This window comes from Pongo abelii, chromosome X (genome assembly GCF_028885655.2).
Source record: "Pongo abelii isolate AG06213 chromosome X, NHGRI_mPonAbe1-v2.0_pri, whole genome shotgun sequence".
In the NCBI taxonomy this organism is placed as follows: Eukaryota; Metazoa; Chordata; class Mammalia; order Primates; family Hominidae; genus Pongo; species Pongo abelii.
In genome coordinates this window covers 108,259,814-108,275,068 of record NC_072008.2, presented here as the reverse complement: position 1 = coordinate 108,275,068, position 15,255 = coordinate 108,259,814, and the positions used below count along the sequence as shown (strand labels likewise).

The 15,255-nt window shown below is 42.7% G+C and overlaps 1 long non-coding RNA gene and 1 pseudogene across 1 annotated transcript in view; one reads left to right on the top strand and one right to left on the bottom strand.

The window, feature by feature from the left end:
* Positions 1-4,233, top strand: part of LOC134760909 (uncharacterized) — a 29,750-nt gene extending 25,517 nt beyond the window's left edge. Inside the window, exon 2 of the long non-coding RNA XR_010138984.1 lies at positions 1,069-4,233. This is a non-coding gene — a long non-coding RNA (uncharacterized LOC134760909). The remainder of the gene's footprint in view (positions 1-1,068) is intronic.
* LOC100437514 (nuclear RNA export factor 2-like) lies at positions 1,744-9,979 on the bottom strand (annotated as a pseudogene).
* Positions 9,980-15,255: the final 5,276 nt, after the last annotated feature.

Here is a 15,255-nt window from a genome sequence, read left to right as displayed (position 1 = left end):
TCCTGAGTTGTATTAACTATGTCACTCCTCTGGGCCTAATTTTTATCTTCTTTTAAATGAGAATAGCACTAATGCTCATGCAACATGCTGTTTTGGAGATTAAAATAAAAGACTGGAGGTTTAATGAGTGTGCAGACATTCCATACTCAAGACATTGAGGCCCCACTGTCTAGTTTCACATCTCAATTCTGCTACTTAGAAACTGTGACTTTGGGTATATAGATATATGTGATGAAGACAACTTTAGGGTTAGCATTTGCTCGGGAGCATGAGACCACAAGGAATTGTGGGAACTGGCAGGAGGATGAGAGACTGGAAGACCATGGTGTCTGAGCTGGCTAGAAAAGGAGATCAAGGTTGTGGAAGCCTGATGATGTACAGAGGGGAAGTAGAGGGGCCATGTGATGGGTTCCATGATTCCTGCACACAAAGGAACCCAGGCAGCTCTGAGCTCTGAGTGCCTGAACAGACACCGTGGTTGATAAGTAACATGTGAGACCATCTGTAGTCCCCACGATGAGGCTGAGAAGTGCACAGTGTGGTCTCTGCTCCCTAGGTGAGAGGACCAAGGCTTAGAGAGGTACAGGAGATTGTTTTTGACTATTGAGGCAATACAGGGAAGAACAAAGTTGGCATTATTCTTTATGTGATTGCAACTATCCCCTTAGTTCCTAGTTTTAAGAGATTAACACTCCAACATATGGCTCCCGAATGTACATGTACATAAAGAATTGAAAAGTGGCAAGTGGTAGGAAAGTGGCAACTGGTAGGAAATAACATATGCCAAACACGAAAGTGGAGGCATAATTTGTAAACTGGTGGTACCTCTCCTATGTAATCATTTGTAGGATTGTGACTTGAAAACGTCGTACCACTATTATTCTAATTTCGAAAAGTGTTCCTGCTGATTGTCTAACGTGCAAGCATTACAGAAGTGTGGAAAATAAATTGTGCAAATGTCCCATTCAACTCTTGCCTGCAATTCGGAACTGCTAAATGCCAGTTGTTGAGAAAGTTCCTACTGAAATGACCATAACCTGAGATTCTGTGCTTCTGTTTTTTGCTTAGAAGTGAAAATAAATGGCTGAACCCATTCAAGAACATGGACATGGAGCACCCGGTGTCAGCTCTCTGAGGAATAAGCTGGGCAGATGGGCTGAGTCTCCCCGCCCCTGCAGATGCTAACCTGAGACTCCTCGCAAAGTGCACCTTTGGGAAAGGGAGGGGTCGGGACGGTGGATGGAAGCCCCTGTTGTGCCAGGTAACATGCCCGCTTCTGTTTGGCTCCAGGTTGAGCATCTGACAGAGTCCCACTGTCTCTTAAGGCCAAGGCCAGTCTCTGGAAGGAGCGTGTGCCCTTTCTCATCAGGATTTATTGACAAATTACCTATGAATGCAAGCCCGATCAATGTATCTCCTACAGCCAGCCAGGGATGAACAGGGATGCAGGGTCTTTCAGTCCTGGCCCTTCTGGCTCATGGGGCAGGGGAAGAGCAATCCAGGACATACAATGTACAACGTGTAACATCACTCTTTATTATGAAAATAAATGGTGATCATGAGTGGGGCGAATACACAGAACAACTGGTTCTTCAAGTGGTTATGTTACCCGGCCTGCAAGTTAACTTTGGCTTTCTGGTGAGCCAGACTGCCAACCCCAGTCCTGGGCACAGCCTTAGGCTGGTAAAAAGAGGAAACAAAGAGGATGTAAATGAAGACAAAGAAGACATCGAAGGGCTCCTTTTAGGGGATTTGCTTGAAGGCCTCCACTGAGATCTTGCTCTCGGTCTAGAGGAAGTAAAGAAAAGGAGTTGGGACATCCAAAGAGCCAGATGCCCTGGGTTCCATACCCAGATCACCTGGCCTACAATTTTCTGGCCTTTCTGAAAGACAGGAAACATCCACATTTTACCCACCTGATTCCCACATCTCACCTGGAGCATAGTGAAAACCTGGTCAGCTTTGGTGTAGTTCTACTCACTGTCCTGAAAGCACCTGGGATGGGAGAAGAACAGGTGATCTCTAACACGCTGACTATGCAATGCCACCCCTTAATCTATGCTACTTTTTGCTGGGACCCACGTACCAATATGAGCACTATTGTAATGATGAATAAAGTCCTAGGGAAAACCAAAATGCCTATCGCTGACATTCATGCCCACTAGAATACAGAGTAGGAAAATAGGGTTGTTCAAATGAACAAGGGCTTAATATATATTGACAAAAAAGATGTTCAAGAAATAACAAATAGAAATTCAAAGCTAAAAATTATCCACTAATTTTAAAATTGTGGTGTAAGACAGGATTCATCATTTTAAGGTGTACAATTCAGTGATTTTTCTGGTATATTTACAAGATTGTGCAACCATTACAATTTTATCTACCCAAAACATTTCCACCACCTTAAAAAAAATACTCCTTACCTGTTAGCAGTCACTCCTCATTCTCCTTTTTGCCCAGACCCTAGTTACCATTAATCTGTTATCTGTCTCTATGGATTTGCCTATTCGGGGCATTTTATATAAATGAACGCATATAATATGTAGTCTTTTGTGATTGGCTGTTTTCACTTAGCATAATATTTTCAAGGGTCACCCATGTTATAGCATGTATCACAACTTAATTCTATTTTATTGCCAAGTAATATTTCATTATATAGATATATCACATTTTATTTATCTTCATAAATGGATGAATATTTGGATTGTTTCCACTTTTTGACTATTACAAATAATGCTGCAATAAACACTCATTTTCAAGTTTTTGTGTGAACATAAGTTTTCATCACTCTTTGTGTAATCGCTGTGTCATATAGTAATTCCATATTTACCATTTTGAAGAACTGACAAACTATTTTCCACAGTAGCTGCATCATTTTCCATTCTTACCAGCAATGTATGAGGGTTCCAATTTATCCATAGCTTTGTCAACATTAAAAAATATTTTTTAATTGACATATAATAATTGTACATATTTATGGGGTACATAATGATGTTTCGATACATGCAATGTACAGTGAGCAGATGAATGTAACTAGCATATCCATCATCTTAAATATTTATCTTTGTGTTGGGAACATTTAGTATCCTCCTTCTAGCTATTTGAAACTACATATTATTGTTAGCTATAGTCATCCCACAATGCTGTAAAACACTAGAACTTATTCCTCCTATGTAGCTGTAATTTTGTATCTTTTAACACAGCTCTCCCTATTGCTTTCCTCCTATCAACACTTGTTATTTCGATCTCAAAAAATGGTAGCCATCCTGCTGTGTGTGAAGTGATACCTCAGTGTGGTTTAGATTTTAATTGGGTTATTTTCATTTTTATGGTTGAGTTCCAAGAGTTCTTTATATATTCTGAATACAAGTCCCTTATCAGATGTATAATAATGCACATATTTTCTCTGATTCTTGGGTTGTCTTTTCACTTCATTGATAGTGCCTTTTGATGCAAAACAAGTTTTAAATTGTGAAGAAATCCACTTTATCTAATTTTGTGTGTGTATGTGTGTTTTGTTATATGTCAGAAACCACTGTCTAATTCAAGGTCACAAAGATTCACTCTTTTGTTTCCTTCTAAGATTTTTATAGTTTTAGCTCTAACTTTTATGCCTTTGGCTATTTTGATTTATTATCGTATATGGCATATGATGGGGTACAAATTCATTGTTTGTGAGTGGATATCCAGTTCTGCCTGCGCCAGTTGTTGAAAAGGCTATTCTTTCTTTATCCATTGGCTTTTTTTCTTGGCACTCTGGTAGAAAAGCTATTGACCATAAAGGTAAGGATTTTGGTTTATTTTGGACTCTTATTTTATTACATTGATCTATATGTCTATTCTTAGGTCTGTATCACTCAGTATGGATTGATTACTGTAGCTTTGTAGTAAGACTGCAGTAACTTTATAGTGGGTCCTCCAACTTTGTTCTTTTTCAAAATTATTTTTTATTCTGCATTCATTGTATTTTCATTTAAATGTTAGGGTTAACCTCTTAATTTCTATAAAGAAGCCAGCTGGGATTTTGATATGGATTGCATTTGCATTGAATCTATATACAAAATTTGGGGAGTATTGCCATTTTAACAATATTAAGTCTTCCGATCCAGGGACATGGGATGTCATTCCATTTATTTAGGTCTTCCTTAATTTCTTTCTATAATGTACTGCAGATTTCAAAGTAAATGTTTTGGATTTTTCTTTGTCATTAAATTTGTTCCTGTGTTATTTTTATGCTTTTGTACGTGGAATTGTTTTCTTAATTTTATTTTCTTATTGTTCATTACAGGTATATAGTAATACAATTGGTTTTAGTATATTGATTTTGTATCCTGAAACAAGGCAGAACTTGTTTATTAATTTTAACGTGTTTTTAAGTGGTTTCCATAGGATTTTATATATACAAGATCATGTCATGTGATCTGAATGCTATATTGTTTAAAAATTAATTTCTTTATCACAATCAATTAATATATATACTTTATGAGGCCACTCATTTTTGGAAGCACCACATCTAAATAGTTATTTTTACAAATTAACTGAGAGTTTCCATTTTTCACTCCCCACTCTTCCCAGCTCACATCTGTCCTGAAAGACTCCCAGCACTCACTTCTGAGACTGCTCAAGTTTCATCCCAGACTGGGTGGAGACAGTCTCCACCATTTCCTGCTGCTTCTGGGAGAGGGTAGGCAAGGAGCTGGAGGAGGGTGCAGGCACTGGGATGGAGAAGGCACTCTGGGTCTCCTTCGTGCTGGCATTCCTCACAATCAGCTTGTCATTCACAATATACAGACTGAAGGAAAGACAAGCTCTCAGACAACTGGAAAAATGGACAACCCCACACTTTCAACAATGATCCTGCTTCCACTGCCACTGAGGAACCAGATTCCTTCCAAGCCCCTACTCTGCCCACCTTTCGGATTCCTTGGCTGGTAGGCTTTACCCCTGCTACAGAGTCCACCTTTGGAGAGATTGTCTACCAGTTTCCTTAGATTTGTAGATTTAACCCCAATGCATTTACACTTTACAAAAGAAGTAGACATCCCATTTTCAGAAAAGGACTGTTTCACAGAGAAATCTTACAACTGGACAAAAAGATACACAGCTAATTAGTAAGTGTTGTGGCCAAAAAGAGAATCTGGTATTCTCATAATCTAGACCTCTCCTCGGATCTACCAGTTGGCTTTCCATGGTACTGAGAACATCCCGAGGACTGCACCACCACATTACCACACCATTGGCTCCAGGACAGGATGGGTGCTCCCACCCACAACACAGCACTTACTTGGAATTGCTGACAGAAGTCAAGATGAAGGTTCGGGTGAAGGCAAGAACAGAACCTGGAGACTCTCTTTCCACTTTAAAAACAACAAACAATGATACCTCCTTACAGTTGCACATGCTTTACACATTCATACAGGGTTCTCCAGTCAGGGAGATAATCTTTTGGCACCCTGAAGGGAGCCAGGCTGGGACAACTTTTCAGTGAGAGTCAGGAGGGGGTTTCAGGGACTGAGAGGGCAACAATAGCAACAAGCGGCACCCAGGGATAGAACCCCCTAACATGTGTCGGTCTCTTGACAAACATGAGTTCGCTTGATTCATTTTACACAGTCGCCCAAGAGATGAGCTCACCAACCCCATTTTGCAAATGAGGAAACTGAGGGGTTAGGTAACAGGACAATGTCCCAAGTTCGCAAAGTAACAACCTGGGATGAGAGCCATCAAACTCTACAGGCTGTGTCCCTAACACCTGAGTTGTGCAGGTGCAGACTGGCATGGATGTAGGTCAGGAAGTAATGATGTTTGGGAACAAAATTGGGGGAGAGGAAGAACACAAGGGGAAGGGAACAAAAAGGAAAGAACACAAAGATAACAGAAAGTTGCCAGGAGAGGAAGAATGCAAGGGAAGGGGAGAAGAGTAACTTGGGAAGCTGAGAGAGTTCTTGGAGTAAGCCCAGCCTGGGGAAGGGAGTAATGAGTGATCTGGAGAGAAGAATCTATAGACACTCACCTTCCTTAAATACTCCATTGACAGAAAAGAAGAGCATCCTTTCCTGAAAAGAAAGAAGAAAAAACTAGAGCCTTCATGATCCTCCTACCCACCTACCTACTTCAGCTCTCTGGGCCTGACTGAGGGAGGAAGCAGGTGCTCACCGTTTGGATGCACAAGTCTACCACATAGGAGTTAAGGTCATGCTGAGTTCTGGGCAATACACTGAGGGAGTCCACAATCTCACGTTTTGTGTGCTTCAGCAGCTGAATCCTCAGGCCTGTGTGAGAAAGAGAAGCATTGAGGGCTGCCACACCCTGTACCCTGTCCCCTATTATTGACTCTCCACCCCATTTCCCATGCTGATCTTCACCCATCACACACTCACGAGGGTCCTTGATATTCTTTATATTCCTGCTATCCTTGAAGTATTTTTCCAAGCTGCTCCTAGGAGAAGAAGAGGAACAGGAGTGGGTGGTCCAGCTAGTGCAGACATTTCCAGGAACTGGCCTTTGCTGGGGAGCCACATGGCCCCAGAGCAGAGTCAGAGCCGTGATACTCACGGTTCTGGGTCCTCAGGGTTGAAGGTAATGGTCAGGGAGAAGCAGGCCTTGTCATGGTAAACACTGAGGAGACCCTTTCGATCTTCAGAGTCATAGATCAAGTAATACCTGTGAAAGAGCAGTGGGGAAAGGCTATCTCTGTGGCCTGGGCCCCAAAGGAGACTTGAAGACTTCCTAAATCCATGAATAGACATTTGCTTGGGTGGCCTGTCTTGTCTCAGCCTTCCACTGCCTCAGGATTCTGGGGTACTTACTGAAGCAGGAACTGAAGTACCAGACTCTTTATGGTCTCAGATCCTTTATAGCTTTCCTGGAATCAAAAGACATCTTGGAACTATGTGGTTTAAAAAACGTCCCTTACAATATCTCAAATCTGGTCCCTCCTTACCTTACAAGGTTTTATTATCTCAGGGGCTTCAATGCCAATCATAATTGGAGATGCTAACTCCTGGCCATCCTGAGAAAGGAAAGAGGCAGTCAGCAGTGCATACCAGGGAGGTAGAGCTGGATGAGCAAGGAGATGAACAGGCCCGGAGGGAAAAAGAGTCAGAGGTGAGGCATGAAATGGCCCCCTCAAAATTCCATCAGCAAGACAACAGATGGAGTCTTCAACAGTGGGTCTTGGAAGCATCTATTATTAGATGCAACTTTTGTGTGAATTAGTGAGTGTGGGTGCATGTGTGTGTTTATGGACATTTTATTCCAGGGAGAATATTCTTGTCTTTTTCAGGAATCTATGCCTCTAAAATGGATGAGGGTTGGATACAAACATGTAATCCAGGCAAGAGCCAAAGGACTTGAGGGCAGGCATAGAGGTCATGTACTTGAGTAAGAGGAGACAATCATGACAGTAAATACTTACCAGGCGTAACAACTTGGGGAAATATTCCCGGATGGTACTGTCCATAACAAAAAATAGAATGAAGTGATTGACAATTCAGGGCTGCACAGCCTCTCTTCCTCTCCCTCCCCCTGCCCCTACCTCTCCCCCTCTCACTCTCCTCCCTCTCCTTCCTCCTGGTTAGCTTCCACCTAGCTTGCTCCGACTCTCTTCTCCAGTGCCACAAGAAGCAGCATTGGGAGCTCCAGGGTTTCTTCCCCCTCCCTCCCTCCCCTGTGTTCAAATCCCCACGGAAGGCTCCGCAGGGAGCAGGAAATGGAGTGGGAGCCCAGGGCTCTGATACCCCACTGGCTGTCCATCAATCTGCCTGGCCTGCCCCTGGCCAAGACCAGGTCAGGTCTTAGGGATGCCGAGGATGCTAGGATAGGTAGGTGAGTGAGGCTGGGCTCAGGAGGCAGGAAGGGGAAGGCAGGGGGATGACAACAGAAATGGGGTGAAGGTAGGGGAGGGAGAGATGGGTGAGACATAGGAGAGGAGAGGCAAGGGAGAAACAGGATGCAAAGCAAAGGGAAGGGAAAGATGCTCTACTGTGGAGGTGGAGTTCAGGGAGGTATAGAGGAGAAAAGGGCTCCCCTGCTGCAGCCCTTTCCCTCATCGCCCCTGGCTGGCCCTGGGAACTGAGGCAGGAAAGAAAAACATGTACCTGTTGGGCTGGGGCCCACTGGATGCAGCTGGAGCCTTTCTCACCTGTGTGAGCTCAGTCTGAGCTGGGCATGGGAAACAGAGCAGCCACGGGGACAGGAGACCTTCTCCCGGGAGGAGTGAAGGGTCAGGCCCCAGCTCAGCATGGGGTTCAGAGTCTGGGGACCCCCTCTCCAGACCACTGCATTCTCTTCTGATGGTCCCTGACTCCTGTGCCCCTCTGTGCTGATGCCTTGACCGAGGAATGCTACCCATCTCGGGCTACCCAGGGTTCCTCTGAGGGCCCAGGCAGGATGATGTGAGGTGTGGAGGGAAGGTGGGGCAGTGCCTTGAGAGGCCTGTCCTCCTGTCTCCTCAACCTCCTCTGCCCTCTGCCTTCCACTCCTGCCTCAGGAACGTGGCCCACTTCTGGCCCCTTGACTCAGGAAACCCAGGTTTCTCCCCAAGGAGGGCCCAGCTCCTGGCATTGGGCCAGAGGAAGAGATGGCATGACAGCAGCCACCCAGGGCCCCAGCCCTCAGTATGGGGCAGGGAAGCCTCCATGCCAGCCCAGGACAGGTGGGGGGACCTTTTTGGAGCAAGAGAAGGAGAACCCCTCTCGGGACGGGGGAGGGAAGCCCCATCTCAGCATGGAGGCAGGAAGGCCTGTCTCAGCATGAGGTCCCGGACTAAAGGACTCTTCTCGGTCCAGGGCACCAGCATCTGAATACTGCTGGTCCTGGGGAGGTGGGGGAGCCCCACTTCCTGGAGCATACTCACAGAGGGCACACTGGAGGAGGCTTGGTGGAGACAGGTGGGAAATACACCTCAGAGCAGGTGAAAAGGGGACCATGTCAGAGGAAGGAAAGGAAACCTCTAAGCACAGATGAGTGAGTCAGAGAGAGAGGAGGGAGGGGGAGAGAGAGAGAGAGAGAGAGAGAGAGAGAGAGTAGGAGGGGAGGTCTGTGGTCCTCGCAGAGGACCAAGGCTGCTCCTTCCTGCAGAAGGGCACTTTCAGATACAGCTCAGTCACCCAAGGAGCAAAGGTGCCCAGGAAGGGCGACAGGGGTTGCCACTGACCTTACATAGGCGGACTGGTCAGAGAAGGTGCTGCACAAGGGGTTCCCTTCTAGCCATAGCTCTTCGAGCTTCAACCCTTTCACCTTGCCCAACTCCCAAGCCGACTTCAGCTAAGAAAGATGGGGAGGAAACTGGAGAAGGAGGGCCAGGGAAAGAGAGACACCCGGGACCCTGGGTCCCGAATTCCCCCAGTCCTCACAGTCACCCACAGGTGCCTCTGCCTGCTTGTTGCCATTATTCTGATGTGTACTGCCATCCACCCTTCATCCAAAGTTGATCTGGTTCCCCCTTCTCACCTTATTTTTGGAGAGATTCAGGGTCTTGACTTTGGGAGCCTTCTCTATAATGTCAGGCAGGCCATCCAGCTGGTACAGTTTGTTGTCGCACAAGTTCAAAGATAATAGCTATCAGGTAAGAACAGTTAGAGTGATGGATACTATCTCGAGCCTTGGAGACAAATCTGCCTTTCACCCCATCTCTTCCACCCCTCTAATTAAATACTAGCACTGGGCCTAAGGCCTCACCTCAGGGAAATTCCTTTCAATGATCTTCAGAGTGGCAGCCATGTAATTTCTTTGATTCAGGATTATATCAACATGATGTTTCACCAAGTCTCCAGGAAGCCGAGAGAAGGGCATCAGAAGGCTGTGAGGGGCCTGACTGGACCAGCACCAGCACCAACCCCTCCCAAAGTTGCCATCCATATAAGTCTCCCTCCCAGGCAGACTGCTCTGCCCCTACTTGCCCTAGAATTGCTGCCGTCAGCCATACCTGGGTCAAAGCGGAGCCTCTGGAGATCAAGAGCTTGCTGGGAGACATCATATCGTTTGTTCAGGGTCAGCTGCAGAGACAGAGATGAAGAGATCAGCTCTGAGGCTCTGGTAGTGGTAGTGGTGGTAACAGGGAAATATAGGGGTGGGGGAAGAAGTGGTGCCTTGAGTCTGTATTACCTTTAGCTGTGCTATCTCTTTTGGTTTCAACATTTTCTGGATAGACTGGGGTTTAGTAGAAAGATTGACAAAAACAAATACCTGCAAGAAGGTGAGGCAAGTTGAGCACCAGGACCTCAATCTCAAAAAAGACAATGACTAGCCCCTGGCCTGTCCTCCTTCCCAGAGACTACATATAGGGAATGTTGTTGACATATACCTTTTGGTTTTCCTCATCATGAATCTTGCAGTTGACTTTCTTTAATGCACAGGCAACACTAGCATCCTGAATAAAGAAATGGGCCCGATTTTTGTTGTAGTGGAACTACAGGGAGTAAAGGCAAGAGCAATAGTGTCAGAGGTCAGTGGCCCCTGCTGAGTCAGGCGTCTCCCCCTCCCTTGTGCCTACTCATCTGGCTTCACCATCTTCTCTTACAGTGATTGGAGTGAAGGGGACACTGCAATGGCTCTGGATTGAATTCACTATCCAACTCTCATCATACTTTATCCCATAAGGAATCTAATGGTGAAAAGAAGGGACAGGATAGAAGAGAGACAACATGGAATTAAGTTTGGAAAATAACCCAACTAAGTGTTTTATTCTAACCTTCTAATGGAGCTTTAAAAGACTTCTAAGATAGGGACCATTAACATGATTGCAACTTTTTTTTTTTTTTTTTTTTTTTTGCCAGACATGGGTTTCCTAGTTGTCCTTTCTCTCTATTCCAAATATACCTCTCAGATAATAAAATTCAGATGTTCTAAATGATCTTTTTTTTTAAGGTGCTAGGAGATTCTACCTATTGAAGACCCAGCCTGCACCTCTGACAAGAACTCCAGAAACTCAACACTGCTACACTCAGCTTGAGCCATGAGGCATCTTGTGGAGACCTGCCACATCTTCTTGGCAGTAGTTTCCACCTTTGCGTTTAGACAGCCTCTTGGGTCCTCTTGCAGTCAGCCTGTTCCCTTTACATTGTTTTTCTGAACCTGTGCTTAGATGTTAACTTCCTTGTCCTCAGAAAAATATCTAGTATTTCTACGTGTGATTAACACAACTCTCCCTGACCCACCTTTCCTGCACATTTTTTGCATTTTCTGAGGACACTCACTGTGACCTTGAACCAGGTCCCTGGGTCTCCATTCTGTGTGTTCTTCTCCACTTCTCTCTCTGGAGGAATTCTATCTTGGTATTCACTATGGCATTTCACACTCCTCCTATCGGGTTGTAAGGTAGAGGGGTTGCTGTAGGGAAATGGATAAAAAGATATGTCTATAAATGTATAGAAATGCATAGAAATGTGACACAGTTTTTCATACACCCTCAACTCACTGAAAACCAGGTCTGCAATTAGGATTTCTCAGCCATTACTTCACTTCTAGCATTCTTCAGTTTTTCAAGGAGAGGAAAAAAAGACTACAGAGAGTGAAAGAATTACAAAGTCCCAGGGGCTGCTATGTGCAAACCAGCCTGCCTGGTCACTTACTTTCTTATTTGGGGGTCCTCGTGGACATCACCCACCTCCACATTTTCATCTTCCTTCTGAAGGTGGGGAGGTGGGAGCTCATACCCATCATGTTCATCATGAAGGTTCTCCTTTCCAAAATTCCCCTGGGAAGAATCTCCACCTTTATTTTCTCCTTGAGGAGAGCTGCTACCATCACTGTGTTCTGAAATTTGGAACAAAAATACAAGTTTGAAGACACATCAGTGGTCATATACCATGTACCATTTCTTGGCCTAACACCATAGTAAGGCAAGCAAAGTGCCAACCCGCCCTAATAGAGCAGTCACACAAGCCCCAGAAAGCAAACTCCTCTACCTGTCCAGATAGGAAAGCCTTTTCTCACAGATGACATAGTTAGGGAAGAGATCTTAAAGGAGGAGGTAACTGTTTGGAACCATTTGGAAAATGGAGCAGGATTTATAGAGAACAGAAGTGTGAATGTTCATGGATTAGACTGGACATCAACCATACCCCAGGAAGGATCCAAATGTTGCCTTCTCTTATGCCACTATAGTCTAACAACCTCACCAAAACCTGATAGGCAACCTCTCTCACACCTCCCAAATGCAATCAGCCACCAAATTGATTTTATTAACAATCAGCAAGCTGTACTGTCTTTTCTAGTGCAAGCTTTCATGACAGGATGGATTGATGCATCATCCTGCTGAACTGTCTCTCTGCCTCCAGCCTTGCCCTCAACAATACTCTTTTGGAAATACAGAGTGAGCTTTCTTTTTGCTGAGCCTGAAATGCCTTTCAGTTGAGAAGGCAATGCTTCTAACCTCTACTCTTCTATAACAAGGAGCTGAACAATGATCAGAAATGATAGGTGTCAACTACAATTTCCAAGTGTTTAGAGATTTTTCTGTGGCAGAGAGAATACTCTGTATGACTTTCATTCTTTTAAATTTATTGAGGTTTTTTGATGGCCCAGGACATGGTCTATGTCTGTGAACATGGTCTATCATGAATGTTATAAGATATGTGGGAAAATAGTGTACTCTGCTGTTGTTGGATAAAATGTTCTATATATGTCATGTAGATCTGTATTGATTATACTACTGTATTATACTATTATACTGATTATACTATTCACATCTTCTATAACCTTGTAGATTTTCTGTATAGTAATTCTATCAATTGCTAAGAGTGGGATGTTGAAGGCCCCAATGACAACTGTGGACTTGGCTATTTCAGCTCCATCAGTTTTTCTTTCATGTATTTTGAGCCTCTGCTGTTTGGGTGTGTACACAGGTAGGATCATTCTGTCTTCCTGGTGGATTGATCCTTTTATCATTATGTAATATTCTTTTTGTTTCTATTGGTTTTCTTTGCTAGCAAGTCTACTTTATCAAATAATTGTGGACTCAGGAATGCTTATAAAGTGTTTCAGTTATATTTCACACTGTATTTACTCCTAGGAATTTCCTTGTTCACCCTCCGTATTCCCCACCAACATGTTCAATTCACCATGTGACAAGATTTGGAAGTTTAATTTACATCTACAAGATAGTATCAATTATCTTTCCCATAAGCATATTCACAAAGGATATTTTATTTTTATCACATTCAACTGAAACAATGGTAATACTAGTGGTTTTGGAAGTGGGGATTAAGGAAATTAGACTATCCGAAGCCAGCTTCCTTTTAGCATCTAAATTTAAGGTTCTCTAGGTTTGTATTTTACCTTATATAAAATATATATTTATATAATATATAAAAATATATATTATATAAATATATATTTATATAATATATAAAAATATATATTATATAAAATATATATTTATATAAAAATATATATTATATAAAATATATATTTATATAAAAATATATATTTTTTGAGACAGGGTCTTACACTGTCACCTAGGCTGGAGTGCAGAGGCATGATCTTGGCTCACTACAACCTCCACCCCCTGGGCTCCACTGAATCCTCCCACCTCAGCCTCCCAAGTAGCTGGGACCACACCACCATGCCAGGCTATTTTTTTTTTAATTTTTGGTAGACATGGGGTCTCACCATGTTGCCCAGGCTGGTTTCGAACTCCTGAGCTCAAGAAATTTGCCTGCCTCGGTCTTCCAAATTGCTGGGATTACAAACATGAGCCACCGTGCCCGTCCATAGGTTTGTATTTTATACATATTATATATTAATTACTCCATGTTATCTCAGGACATACTTGTGAGTAAACATTCTATTCACTCCTCATCACTTTACAATATACTTATTATGACCAGGCCTCAGATGAACTCTTCTGGAAAGTCATTGCTTTCACCATGTGACCTATGGTCAAGATAGTCTTGTTACTCATAACCTTTGGGACTTTCCCTGTATGGCACTGGAAGTGAAATTAAATATGGGTTAGAGCATTTGATCCAGAAATGTTCAGTCCCCAAAATTTGATGATAGCTTGGAGTGCTCTCTTTTTCTCATACTTCACATCCAACTGATCAGGAAAGTCTCTTGACTCTACCTTTAAAATATATCCAGAGTCTGGCCCCTTTTCATTCCCTCCATTGCTACTACCCTGGCAAGGTCACCAACATCTATCTCCTGGATTACATTGCCTTCCAACTTGTCCCTCTGCTTTTACACTTGCTCCCTTACCATGCATTTTCGTCATAGCAGGGAGAGTGATTTTTTTTTGAAGCATAAGTCAAATCTTCTCATTCCTCTGCTCAAAAATTTTATAACAAGGGTTTGAATCCCATCAATATGTTAAAAAGCCGTGAGTTCATAATGATACTCAAAAACAACAACCAAGAAGAACCTTATTGATGACATTTGTAGAATGCCAGGAAACCAACTTATATTTATAAAAATTTGTAAATAAAAGGGAAGAATCAAATATTTATTCTGCCTTCCCTATGCAAGCTGTACATAAAGATAGCCAAATTGTTGATGAAATTTTATTTTTATAGGAATATTCTAGCTAATATATGAAGAAGGCAAGATAGAATTTGACTATCATCATTCAAAAACTTCTAATTAAATAAAGAATTTATACAGTGATCATTAATGCCTTGCAAAAATCACAAAAAGGGAAACAACCAGATATAATGTACTTTGTTATGGGTACCACCTATGAAATATTCTTGCCAAACATTAAACCTGAATCTGATCAGGCCTCAGCAGCAATTTAGGGCTTCATCATTGTGGATAGGCAACGAACCAAATGCATGACAAAAGATCCAGTTTCTTTAACAAATAATTTGAGAGAGAGGGAGAAAGACAGAGAGACTGAGAGAAACAGAGAGGTGATAAGTGAATATGTTTGCTGCTGTATGCTTGTGTGCTATTGAATATGTTATATATACACAGATATATTTTCAAACTGCAATCATATTGTAAAAATATCTGTAACCTACTATTTCAGTTAACATTTTATATCATTGCATGTTCAGAAATAATATTTAATTGATTTTTATTATCTGTCAAATTAATATGCTTTCCTTTAAAGACACTGTGGAAATTAAAGCTAAGGTCACCTGTTTACCAGAGCAAGAACTGATGGTTGAATCTCATTGAGCTGGAAGCTCAGGAAAGAATAAATATGATTAGTCCAAAATTTACCTTTTTCATATTTTCTAAAATACCTAAATAACAATTTCTGACTTTAATATAATTTATACAATAGATTATTATTATAGTTAAAATGTG